The 10,944-nt window shown below is 39.7% G+C and overlaps 1 long non-coding RNA gene across 1 annotated transcript; it reads left to right on the forward strand.

The window, feature by feature from the left end:
• Nucleotides 1-4,101: 4,101 nt before the first annotated feature.
• Nucleotides 4,102-7,108, forward strand: LOC139076111 (uncharacterized). Its single transcript, XR_011527384.1, has 2 exons — nucleotides 4,102-4,223; nucleotides 4,887-7,108. It is a non-coding gene; the product is annotated as an uncharacterized lncRNA (long non-coding RNA).
• Nucleotides 7,109-10,944: the final 3,836 nt, after the last annotated feature.

The following is a 10,944-nucleotide window of genomic DNA, read 5'->3' on the forward strand; positions in this document are numbered from 1 at the left end:
TCAATTCCCTCAGCAATAAAATGGGGATAACAGACCTTAGCCACCTCATAGGAGAGTGACGAAGAGTTATAAATGTCTGCAGCAAGCTTTCAAGATAAGTGCTCCTGGAAACCGAGGAAGGAAAAGTTCTCTTTCAAGAGTTGGGTGAAAAAAAATGAGATTTTCAAAATTAAAATAGGATGCTGTTTATAGCTTCTAAGAGCCAAGAGCTTTGCAAAACAGAAATGATTCTCGATAGATGATACAGAGCCGACAGATTGATAAAGGTACCCATAAACTACCAGTAGACTTCCGTGATGGTCTTCTCCAAATTAAAATTAGGACACAATTGGTTTTGGTTTAATGGTGGGAAAGAATATTGAAAATCGGACAGCACTTCCCTAGACACGGTGACCAACTATGGCTGTTGTATCTGTGCTTCCAAAGCTTGGAATATTCTGCCCAATTCTCCTGGGTATGATTTTGTTATGAAGGTGGAGAGGGAAAAATCCCTTTCTCCACTTTCTTTTCTCTTCAGACTTTTGTAACCTTTTCTGGAAAGGGACTCTGGCAGGGTCTACAACCCAAGGGCTGCCTGGTGGCTAGCAGTCTGTCATTGGCCCTTGGAGACTGAGGGAGATACTTCAGTTTCTTAAGAAAGTTGAAGAACCAACCCTGAGATATGCCCACACCACACTTGGAACAGAGCAGTGGGGATAGAAGACATGCTCTGCTCTGCTGTGGAAAATGTGTGTGGTGAAATATTTCTCAGGATCCTGCCTACAACGCATGCCTTTGTATCCTTCTCTCTCTCTCTCTCTCTCTTCCCCACCTCCTCCTCCTCTCCTTCTCTTCCTACTCCTCCTTCCTTCCCCTCACTTGTGCTCTCTCTGTCTTTCTTTCTTAAAGAAATCTTTACCTTATAGTTGGCGACACAGAAGAGATAGGCCAAAATAGTCCAATTTGCAGTTTGCTGTCTTATTAGGAGGACAGCAGCTCAAAACCACAGAGCCCTGAATTTGACCCTAGAACTCTGTGGCCGCTGATGACTCATCTTCATAATTATCGGATTGAATCTTCTCTACTGGTCTGATAAGAACTGGTGAGTGGAAAAAGAACTTCAATCAAATGTGCCTGCCTAATAATCGGTCTCCTTATTACCCTTGTAGACTCTTTCACGGTTCTCTTGAATTTCCCAATTTCTCTAAGACCGTGCTATGCTATGCTATGCATGCACTCCTTGGGTACTGCTTGGAAAGAAAACGGAGATAAACTGTTTTCAGGCCCTTGGAGAATGCTGCCTGAGTGAAGAAGGGAACAACAAGGCAGAAGTTAACAGTCAGAGGTGGCTGGAATAGGAGAAAGTGCCTCTAATGAAATCTTGATTTTCTGTGGCTTTTCTTCCAACAGGGTTGCTAAGTAGGAAGTCAGTGGAACTCGACTGCTGCAATTCTGCCTTTCTTAGTTTTTGGAGCTCTCAGTTACTGAGGCTCCCTGCCACACCATCCATCTATAACTTTTCATCACTTTTTCCTCAAAGTGAGGAACATGTCCCAGAAAATGCACCTCTGTGACTTAGCAACATGCCAAGGCCATCTGAGCCTTCCCAACGTTCCAAAGGAAGCATCGATGTGAATTCAGCTGCTTAAACAATTAGCCTCTAAGCAGGCAGCTTGAAACTTCCTTAAAGTCATGGTGCAGGTTGTGGAGGGGAAATCAGCTTGTTGGTGATTGTTTTAACTTTTCAATTAATTAGTTATGCATCTGGTTGTGTGCGATCTTTTGAGCCTGGTACTCTGCTAAATTAATCTTGATGTGAATGTAAAATGGGAACAAGACCAAATTTTTATTCGGTGAAACTATGTGCTTTTTGACACTGAATCACTTGCAGATCCATAATAAAAATCACGCATGAATGACCCATAATTCCACTCCAACAGTGTATATATGTTATTTACACATGTATATCTAACTTATATACATATATATAACTTATATATAAAGGTGTATATACATGCAGCAAAAACATTATTCACGGCAGTGCTGTTCATAATAGTCAAAAAAGGGGAACAACTCAACTGTAGAATGGATAAATTGTGACATACTCATACAATGGGATATTACATAGCAATGAGAAAAATAACTACTGCTGCATACAACATAGGTGAACTTCACAAACAAAACGCTGAGTGAAAGAAGCCAGACACGAAAGGACATATACTGTGAATCCATTTATGTGAAGATTATAAACAGTCAAATCAGTCTATGGAGATCTATTCTGATAGGAGTCTGAACAGTGGGTAACCTTGAGGGGGATATAGTGACTGAAGCGGGCACAAGGGAGCTTTGGGGGTTTGGTGATGATTATACAAGATATTTGCTTTGTGAAAATTCATTGAGCTGTACAATAAGGATTTGTAAACTTTTACATATGTGTGATAGAATTCAATGAAGGTTTACTTAAAAACATGCATAGTCATTATTATCAGTTTCAGTTTAGGGTTGCCTCACTTTTCATCAGAATGAAAGAGGTCAAAATTGTGTGAATGTTTCTAAGCTGCCAGTAACAGGAGAGCCAACCCAAAATGGTTTAAACCAGGGGTTGGCAAACTTTTCCCATATGGAGTCAAATAGCGAAGACTTTAGGTTTTTTGGGTCAGGTATCTTCTTGTCCCAACTCCTCAACTCTGTTGTAGCATGAAAGCAGCCATAGACGTTATGCAAACAAATGGGCGGGGCTGTGTTCTAATAAAACTTTATTTATAAAAACAGGCAATGAGCTGGATTTGTAGTTCTCTGACCCCTGGTTTAAACAGTAAGTGAATTTATTACCTTATAAGTAACAATAAGGTCCAGGGGAGAGTTAACTTCTGGGTTGGTTAGTTCAGCAGCTCCACAACTTAATCGAGGATCTAGATTCTTTCTATCTCCTCTGTTCTGCTCAGCTTTGTGCTGGCCATGTCCTCAGTCTCGGCCCCTCCCAGTCATGGCTACAGCAGCTCAAAGTATTATATCTTCACACAAGTGTCCAAAGGCCAGAAATCTCTTTCTTGCGTCCTCTTTTAGGAGCAAGGAAAACTTCTATAGATGCCTCCTAAGATGAGAGACTTGATTCACGTCCCAAGACTGGGAAAGAGGATGAGATGTGTGTGAGTGGTTGCTTTTAGGCAGGCAACCCACATTATGATCCACATTAGTTTTCTATGGCTATGTAACAAATTACCACAAATTTAGCAGCTTAAAAAAACAAACAGGGGCCGGCCAGTGGTTAAGTTCCTACGCTCTGCTTCAGGGGCCTAGGGTTTCACCAGTTCGGATCCTGGCCGCAGACCTAGCACTGCTCATCAAGCCATCCTGAGGCTGTGTCCCACATGCCACAACTAGAAGGACCCATAACTAAAATATACAACCATGTAGTGGGGGATTTTGGGGAGAAAAAGGAAAAATTAAAAAAAAATTAAATCTTAAAAAAACTGCACAGCTTCTGTGGGTCAGGAGTCCAGCCAAGGCTTAAGGTCCTCTGCTCAGAGTTTCCCAAGTCAACAGAATTTAGTTCCTTGCAGCTGTAGGACTGAGGTCCTTGGTTTTTTTTTGCTGGCGGTTGGCTCAAGGCTGTTCTCAACTCCTAGATGCCTTTCACTGTTCTGAGCTTCTCACAGGTCCCTCACAATATGACACCTCACTTCTTCAAGGCCAGGAGGAGAATGGCTGTCTGCAATCTGCTAAGAGGATCTCATAATGTACGCTAATCAAGGGAGTGATATCCCGTTATATTCACAGGTCCTGCCCAACTTCAAGGGGAGGGGATTACACGTGGCATGTACCCCAGGATACTGTCAAAGATAAAGCCTGATACTAGTTAAAATGGTGAGGACAGATTTTAATCAGTAATGTACTATTACAACAGGGAAAAAAGTCCATTGTGAACTGAAGTCCAATTTGTACAGAGGTGACTGGGTGTTTTAAAGAGAGAATGAAGAAGTAGGGAAGGGGTGAGCAGGGTCTCAGTAAAGTCAGGGAAGTGAAAATTACAAACAGTGGGAAGGGGAGGTTGGTCCATGTGACACCCATCTGGGTTTGCTAACTGGCGCTTGTCAAAGCTTGTCTCTCCTTCCCTCCCACAGAGACTGGAAGGCGGAAGCCCTATCTACAGGTGTCAGCTGGAACAAACAGTACAGCAGTCCTGAAGCAGATGATCCTCCTTCTGACGGATCAGAAGGTCAATAATAGCCTAAAGCTACATGGTAATGCCTATATCACTCACCTCACTTCATCTCATCACGTAGGCATTTTATCATCTCATATCATCACTAAAAGAAGGGGAAGTACAGGGCAATAAGATATTTTGAGAGAGAGAGAGACCACATTCACATAACTTATTACAGTATTTTGTAATAATTGTTCTATTTTATTATTAGTTATTGTTAATCTCGTACAGCGCCTAATTTATAAATTAAACTTTATTATAGCTATGTATGTAAAGGAAAAAAACATAGTATATATAGGGTTTGGTAGTATCCATGGTTTCAGGCATCCACCAGGGGTCTTGGAAGGCGTCCCCTGTGGATAAGGGGGGACTACCACAAATTCTCTTGGCAGCCTTGAGTTTTCTCAGGCAGGCACTTTAAGGGAGATGAAGGTCATCCTAGGGATGGGGCTTTGAGCTGTTAGAAACTGCGTTAGTGTTTTGTTCAGGTCTTTCTAGGCCAAGTAGAGGCCCAGTTGAGAAAGGGCTCAGAAGAACCTAGATAGAGTTTGGTTAAGGCGAGAATCTTCATCAAGACCCAACTCAAAATGGGTTAAGCCAGGGGTTGGCAAACTTTCCCTGAAAAGGGACGCATAGTACAGATTGTAGATTTTGCAGAGCATACATGTGCTCATCTTGACTATTCTATTCTGCTTTACAGCACAAAAGAAGCTGTGGACAATATGTAAACAAACGAACGTGGCTGTGTTCTAAGAAAACTAAGTGAACTTGGGGGTCATCTCAGAATTCTGCCTACCACCTCTAACCTGAAGAATTAAATCAGGTATTATCACAGTGGCAAATTACACATCTGGAAAAATTATGCTTTATTTGGTATCCTCCTTGCTTGGAGAATTTATATTTAAAACACAACTCTATAAAAACAAAGATAATATGAAAGTCCTGAAAGATCTATAGCTATTCACTATAGCAAGATTGTCAAAATACCAAATCACATACTGAACTGTTTACATAAAAATGATCAAAGTAGCAAAAGCTTTTATTTTTTTTTATCTTATTTATTTATTTCTGGACCAAGTAATACACTCGCAGGGTTCACATTTCCAAAGATAAAGGGATATGCAGTGAAAATCTCTGCCCCAGTTGTCTCTTTTCTGGAAATAACTGATGACTAGTTTCTTGTTTACCTTTTATTTTGCAATAGATTACGGAAATCATTTCACATTAGTACATAAAGAGCTTCCTCATACTTTTTAACAGCTGCATAATATTCCATTGTATAGATGTAGCACAGTTTATTTAACAAATCTCCTATTGATAAGCATTTAGAATGTTTCTAATCTTTTGCTATTACAAGAAGTTACATATTGGGGCTGACCTGGTGGCATAGTGGTTAACTTCTCACACTTCACTTCAGTGGCCCAGGGTTCACAGGTTCAGATCACAGGCATGGGCCTACACACCACTCATCAAGCCATGTTGTGGTGGTGCCCCACATTCAAATAGAGGAAGACTGGAACAGATGTTAGCTCAGGGACAATCTTCTTCACCAAAAAAAAAAAAGTTTTGTATTAAATAAGTTAGTACCCACATTATTTCACACTTGCTCAAGCACACATGCAGGATAAATTCCTGAAAGTGGAATTGCTGCATCAAAATATATGTCCATTTATAATTTTGATACATATTGTCAAATTGCTTGTGATGATATTGTATCAATTTAAACTTTCAGCAGTAAAATTGGAGTGCCTGTTAGACCATGCTTTCTCCAACAGTGAATTTCACTTGATCTTTCCCAGTTTATTGGGTGAAAATGATACCTTATTATGAGAGAACCAGAAGTTTTTTTCCCATTTATTTCTTTTTCTGTAAACTGTCTTTTTTTAAATTGAAATGTTGATCTTTTTCTTAATAATTTGCAGGAATCCTTTATCTGTTATATGAATTGCAATTTTTTAAACATTTGTTGTCTGTCCTTCAACTTTGACAATGTTTTGTTGTTGTTTGCCATATAGAAATGTTTAATTTTATGTATAAATCAATCTTTTATGGATTGTGGCTTTTATTCTATACTTCAAAGGGCCTCCAGCACTCCAAGATTATATAAAAGATTATCTAACAATTTATTCTGGCATGCTCAGGACTTTCTTTCTCTTTCTTTATTTCTAAAAATGTTAATCCATCTGGAATTTATCATGGTGAAAGGTGTAAGGTTTGGATCCAACTTTAATTTCACATCCCCAGAGGGCAGATCTTTTGCTGGTAAGAGAGGCCATTTTATCATATATTAAATTTCTTTATCATATGCTAAATTGAGCTACCTGTCTATTCATGTACAGTGCTCTTTCAAGTATTGTAGCTTTATATTTTAATATCTATTACGGCTAGGCAACCCCGTTTTTATTTGTCAGGATTTCCCTTCATACTCTTGCTTGTTTATTTTTCCATATTAATGTTATCAGCTTGGATAGTTTAAAAAAAATCTTTTTTTTAATTAAAATTTTTTTTTTTACATTTATGGATAATATAGAGAGAATTGACTTTTTTGGTAATCTTTTTATCTAAAAACATGGCTGTCCCTCCCTTTGTTCAAGTCTTCTTTTTGACCCTCGTAGCTTTAAAAGTCTTCTTCATCTAGCTCTTGCTGACTTCTTGTTAACTTTATTCATAGGTATTTAATCTTTTTATTGCGAATACAAAAAGATTTCCTTTCATTATATTTTCTAACTGAATGTTGTTTCAAAATTTTTTAAAACCAAAAAAAATTTTATTCTTGTCTCAATAAATGGAAGTTTCCAGATCATAATAAATAATCATAGCACTTGTAATTTAATTCTGTTCAAAATAGTTCAAAAGGAAAAAAATTCCCAAATTCATACAAGCAAAAGGATATTAGGAATAAACTAAAATATCTTTTAAAAATTGTTTCTTGACTCATGTTTTAATCTTAAAGCAGAATCCATATAATTTTCTCTTTCTCACAAATCACTCACAGTTCATATTTTGCCTAGTGGGGTACACAAATTGTTTTTACTTGGTGCTTCTCAGGGCGCTCTGCTAATTGCTTACCTCTCCCCAGGGGAAGGCTGGCAGGTCAGCTATTCTGATTCTTTCTCACCTAGAGCCTAAGAGACAAACGCTGCTGGGAACTAGAGCTTGCAACTCAAGCAGAAGAGATGGCTGATGCCTCCCTCCTTCCCCCACCTGCCAGGTCCTCTCAACATAGCCTGGGAAAGCAATAGGTATCTCCGAAATCACAGCTCTGCTCAGAACTGAGAGCGTTCCCAAGGTGAGCTGGAAAGAAGAAAGAGGAAAGTCTTTTTAGAGGACTTCCAGATTTGTAACCTGGGAGGATGCAGGATGGAGGAGTAAGTTGGTCTGGGACGGGAGCCTGGAGCTGGAAGACACTGGGCTGTGTAGCCTTACGGAGACGTTTTCCTTTAGCGAGTGGCCGCATTAGAGTCATGGGTCTCATTCTTAGGACTGGTGGGTTGGCTGTCTGACTTTGGAAGAACTACCAATTCCAGGGCTGGGAGAGGAAAGACAAGGGTAACTTCTCACCTCTCCTTTCAAGCAGGAGAGGGACTGGAGGCCATAATCTCCTCTTCCAGACACCTGAACAGCCTTTTTATAGGCAAAACCCCTACTGATCACATTGCTTGGGTTAACTGGTGGTCTCTATATTTATTGAAAGGCAGCCAAGAGGCCTTTGGCATAATAACGCTAATAAGGAGTAGAAAGGCTACTGTATTTGGAATTCCAAGCCCTGTCTCTGTCCTTTACATGGATTCCTTTATTTTTGTCCTGCAACAGCCCTATAAATTGAATATGTATTACTATTATTTCCAATTCACAGACAAGAAAAGTCAGATTCAGTGAAATTAAATAACATGGCAAAAGCCAGAGTCAGGATTTGAAAGCAAGTGTCTGACTTTGATGACCATGCTTTTTACCACACTTGGTTCTTATGAAAATTAATGACAAACCTCAATATTTTGAAATAAGGATGAGCAAAGAGGTTAAAGTTGTTTCTATATACTAAGTACTTCTTTCTATGATTTTACACATAAACATATTCATTATAAACATGTGGGTTTTACTTATATTGGCAGGGCTCATGTCTATGAGGGATGTTGTAAACTCCATTCACAGGCATATAATATTCTTTCCTTTAAATGCCAGATATCCTCATGTAGACACTGAAATATAAACAACGGATCGCCGAGCCTGTTTATTCTACGATGCTCTGACTATTCTGCTTGTGACTAGAATTCTGTACTCATAGTTTATAACATTCTTCCAGAGAAGTCAGATGTGTGTGTATGTGTGTGTGAGTGCATGTGTTTATGAATAATATGATTTCCTTGTGGGTGTGAATTTCATCCTCTCTGTGATTCCTGTGCCCTAACCATATTGCTAGGCAACACCAAGCAACACACATCCCACATACTCCTAATTCCACTTGATGTTTTGCAAATGGACCTTTGCCTTTATATGCAAGCAGAATCACACCAGTGGGTTTAGGATTTTGGATTTTTAAGTAATGAAGTTTCCACTCAGATCAAAGCCAAATGACCATAACTATCAGGAAATGGCAGAAAAGAGGAAGAGCTGGTATAAGGCAAATGCATATATTTGTTTTAAGACTTTGGCTGATAAGTCATTAGGCAAATCAAATGTGATTCTTCAAGGTGACATCAAGGAGAGAGAGGGTGCTCGCTTCCTTCCAAAGCACTCCTAGGACTTGGAGGGTAATAGTATATGGAATACTCTTTCTGATACTGATGATTTTGCACATATATAATTTGCTGGATGAAAATCAGGTGTATATCTCCTCTGTCAAAATAGAGACTGATGTTTTCAGGTCAGTCTCCAGAGTTTAGCAGAGTACAATGAATAGATCCTGCATCACAAGCAAAAGTCACGTACAGTCCTCCTGCCCTCTGTTTCTAGGGAAAGGTCAGAGAGAGGCTTCAGTACACAAGGAGAATGCCAGAATTGGGCCTGCAGTGGACAAGCTCACCGTACTTCACCACTACAAAAAAGATTCTTTGATTTTTTTCCTCATCCACTCAAACAAACCTCAGAGAACCACACTGAAGTAGAACTTTCAAGTCTTTACACTGGTGACTGACATTATTTAAGAAGTAGTTCAGAAAGTCTTATGATGGCTCTCCGAACTGACACGCAACCTGCGAAAACAAATTTCATGTCACAACACCTTCGTTGCAGACTTAGGAAAAAGGACTACAAAATTTTTGCCAGCTGGGAGATGAAAATGAAATGGACATGGGGCCAGTGGTAAGAACTACATGTATGGGAAAATATGATTATATTTGTTATCTAAGGCTGTGTAAAACTTCCCCCAAAACTTAGCTGTTTAAAACAATAACAAATATTTATTACTTCGCACAGTTTCAGTGGGTCTGGAATTGAGGTGTGCCTTCGCTTGTTGGTTCTGTCTCATGACGTCTTATGAGTTTGCAGTTCAGATAACAGCTGAGGCTACAGTCATCTGAAGGCTTGACCGGGGCTGGAAAATCCCCTTTCAAGATGGTTTATTCACATAACCGGCAAGTCAGTGCTGGCTATTGGCAAGAAGATTTAATTGTTCTCCATGTGGCTTCCTAAGTGTCCTCACAATGTAACAGCTAGCTTCACCAGAATGGACAACTCAAGAGAGAGCAAGAGAGAAGTCCCAGTGTCTTTTGTGTCTAGCATTGGAAGTCATACTCCATCATTTCCCCAGTATCCTATTGTTTATACAGGTCATCCCTATTCAGTGTGGCAGGAGATGACAGAAGGGGGTGAATACCAGGAGGTGGGAATCATCAGGGGCTATCTTGGAGGCTGACCACCATAATGATAGAGACATTTCTGTGCATATAAGCTGAAGAAGTTCATGGACTGATTGGGTGATTGCACTCGATCAGTGGTCCCAGTGCAAGCTGCAAGCCAGTGCCCACATCAGAATCACCTGAGGTGGGTTAAACAACACTGGTTTCCCTGGCCCCTTTCTCAGATATTCTGATTAAACCAGGGATGATGCCCAGGTTTGGGAACTACTGGATTCAACGATTAAGGTCAAGTCCAACCTTAACTGTCTTCCCCAAACTTTCCTGATCATAGATGTTACCCAGGGAGTTTGTTAAAGATACAGATTTCTAGACTCCACCTCCAGCTTCATGAAGCAGAACCTCCAGGGAGGGGCCTAAAACTCTATAGTTCTGCTTAACTTTTGACCAGGTCATAGATTCAACATGATTGGAAATTCCAAGGGGTATAAAAGAATGCCATTGAAAAGTCTCTTTCCCAAACTTGTCCTCCTGGCATCCAGATTCACCTCCCTGGAGGAGGTGATCAATGTTACTGTTTTGTGTGTGTGTATTCTTCCAGCAAAATATGAATATACAAAACATAGGTAAATACATTTATTTTACTAATATGTGTGTATATCTGTGTGTGTGTATTTTAAAGCAAATCAAACATCAAAAGAGTATACAGTAAAAAAGCAAGTTCATTCCTGGTCCTGATCTCCAGTTCTCCTCTTCAGATTCAAACACTTTTACCAGTTTCCTGTGTGTCTCTTTTCAGAGATAGGACTCTGTCATTTTAACAAGTGACTCAGATCATTCTTATCATATGGTGTGTTTGGGGCACCCTAAGTCTATCATAATAAGTAAGAACAGCTAGAAAAATTCACTTGGTTATGCATGAGGTGTCTGAAATGCATTTACTTGGATTCTGTCCTGGATAGT

The sequence above is a fragment of the Equus przewalskii genome, chromosome 15 (assembly GCF_037783145.1).
Source record: "Equus przewalskii isolate Varuska chromosome 15, EquPr2, whole genome shotgun sequence".
Classification (NCBI taxonomy): Eukaryota; Metazoa; Chordata; class Mammalia; order Perissodactyla; family Equidae; genus Equus; species Equus przewalskii.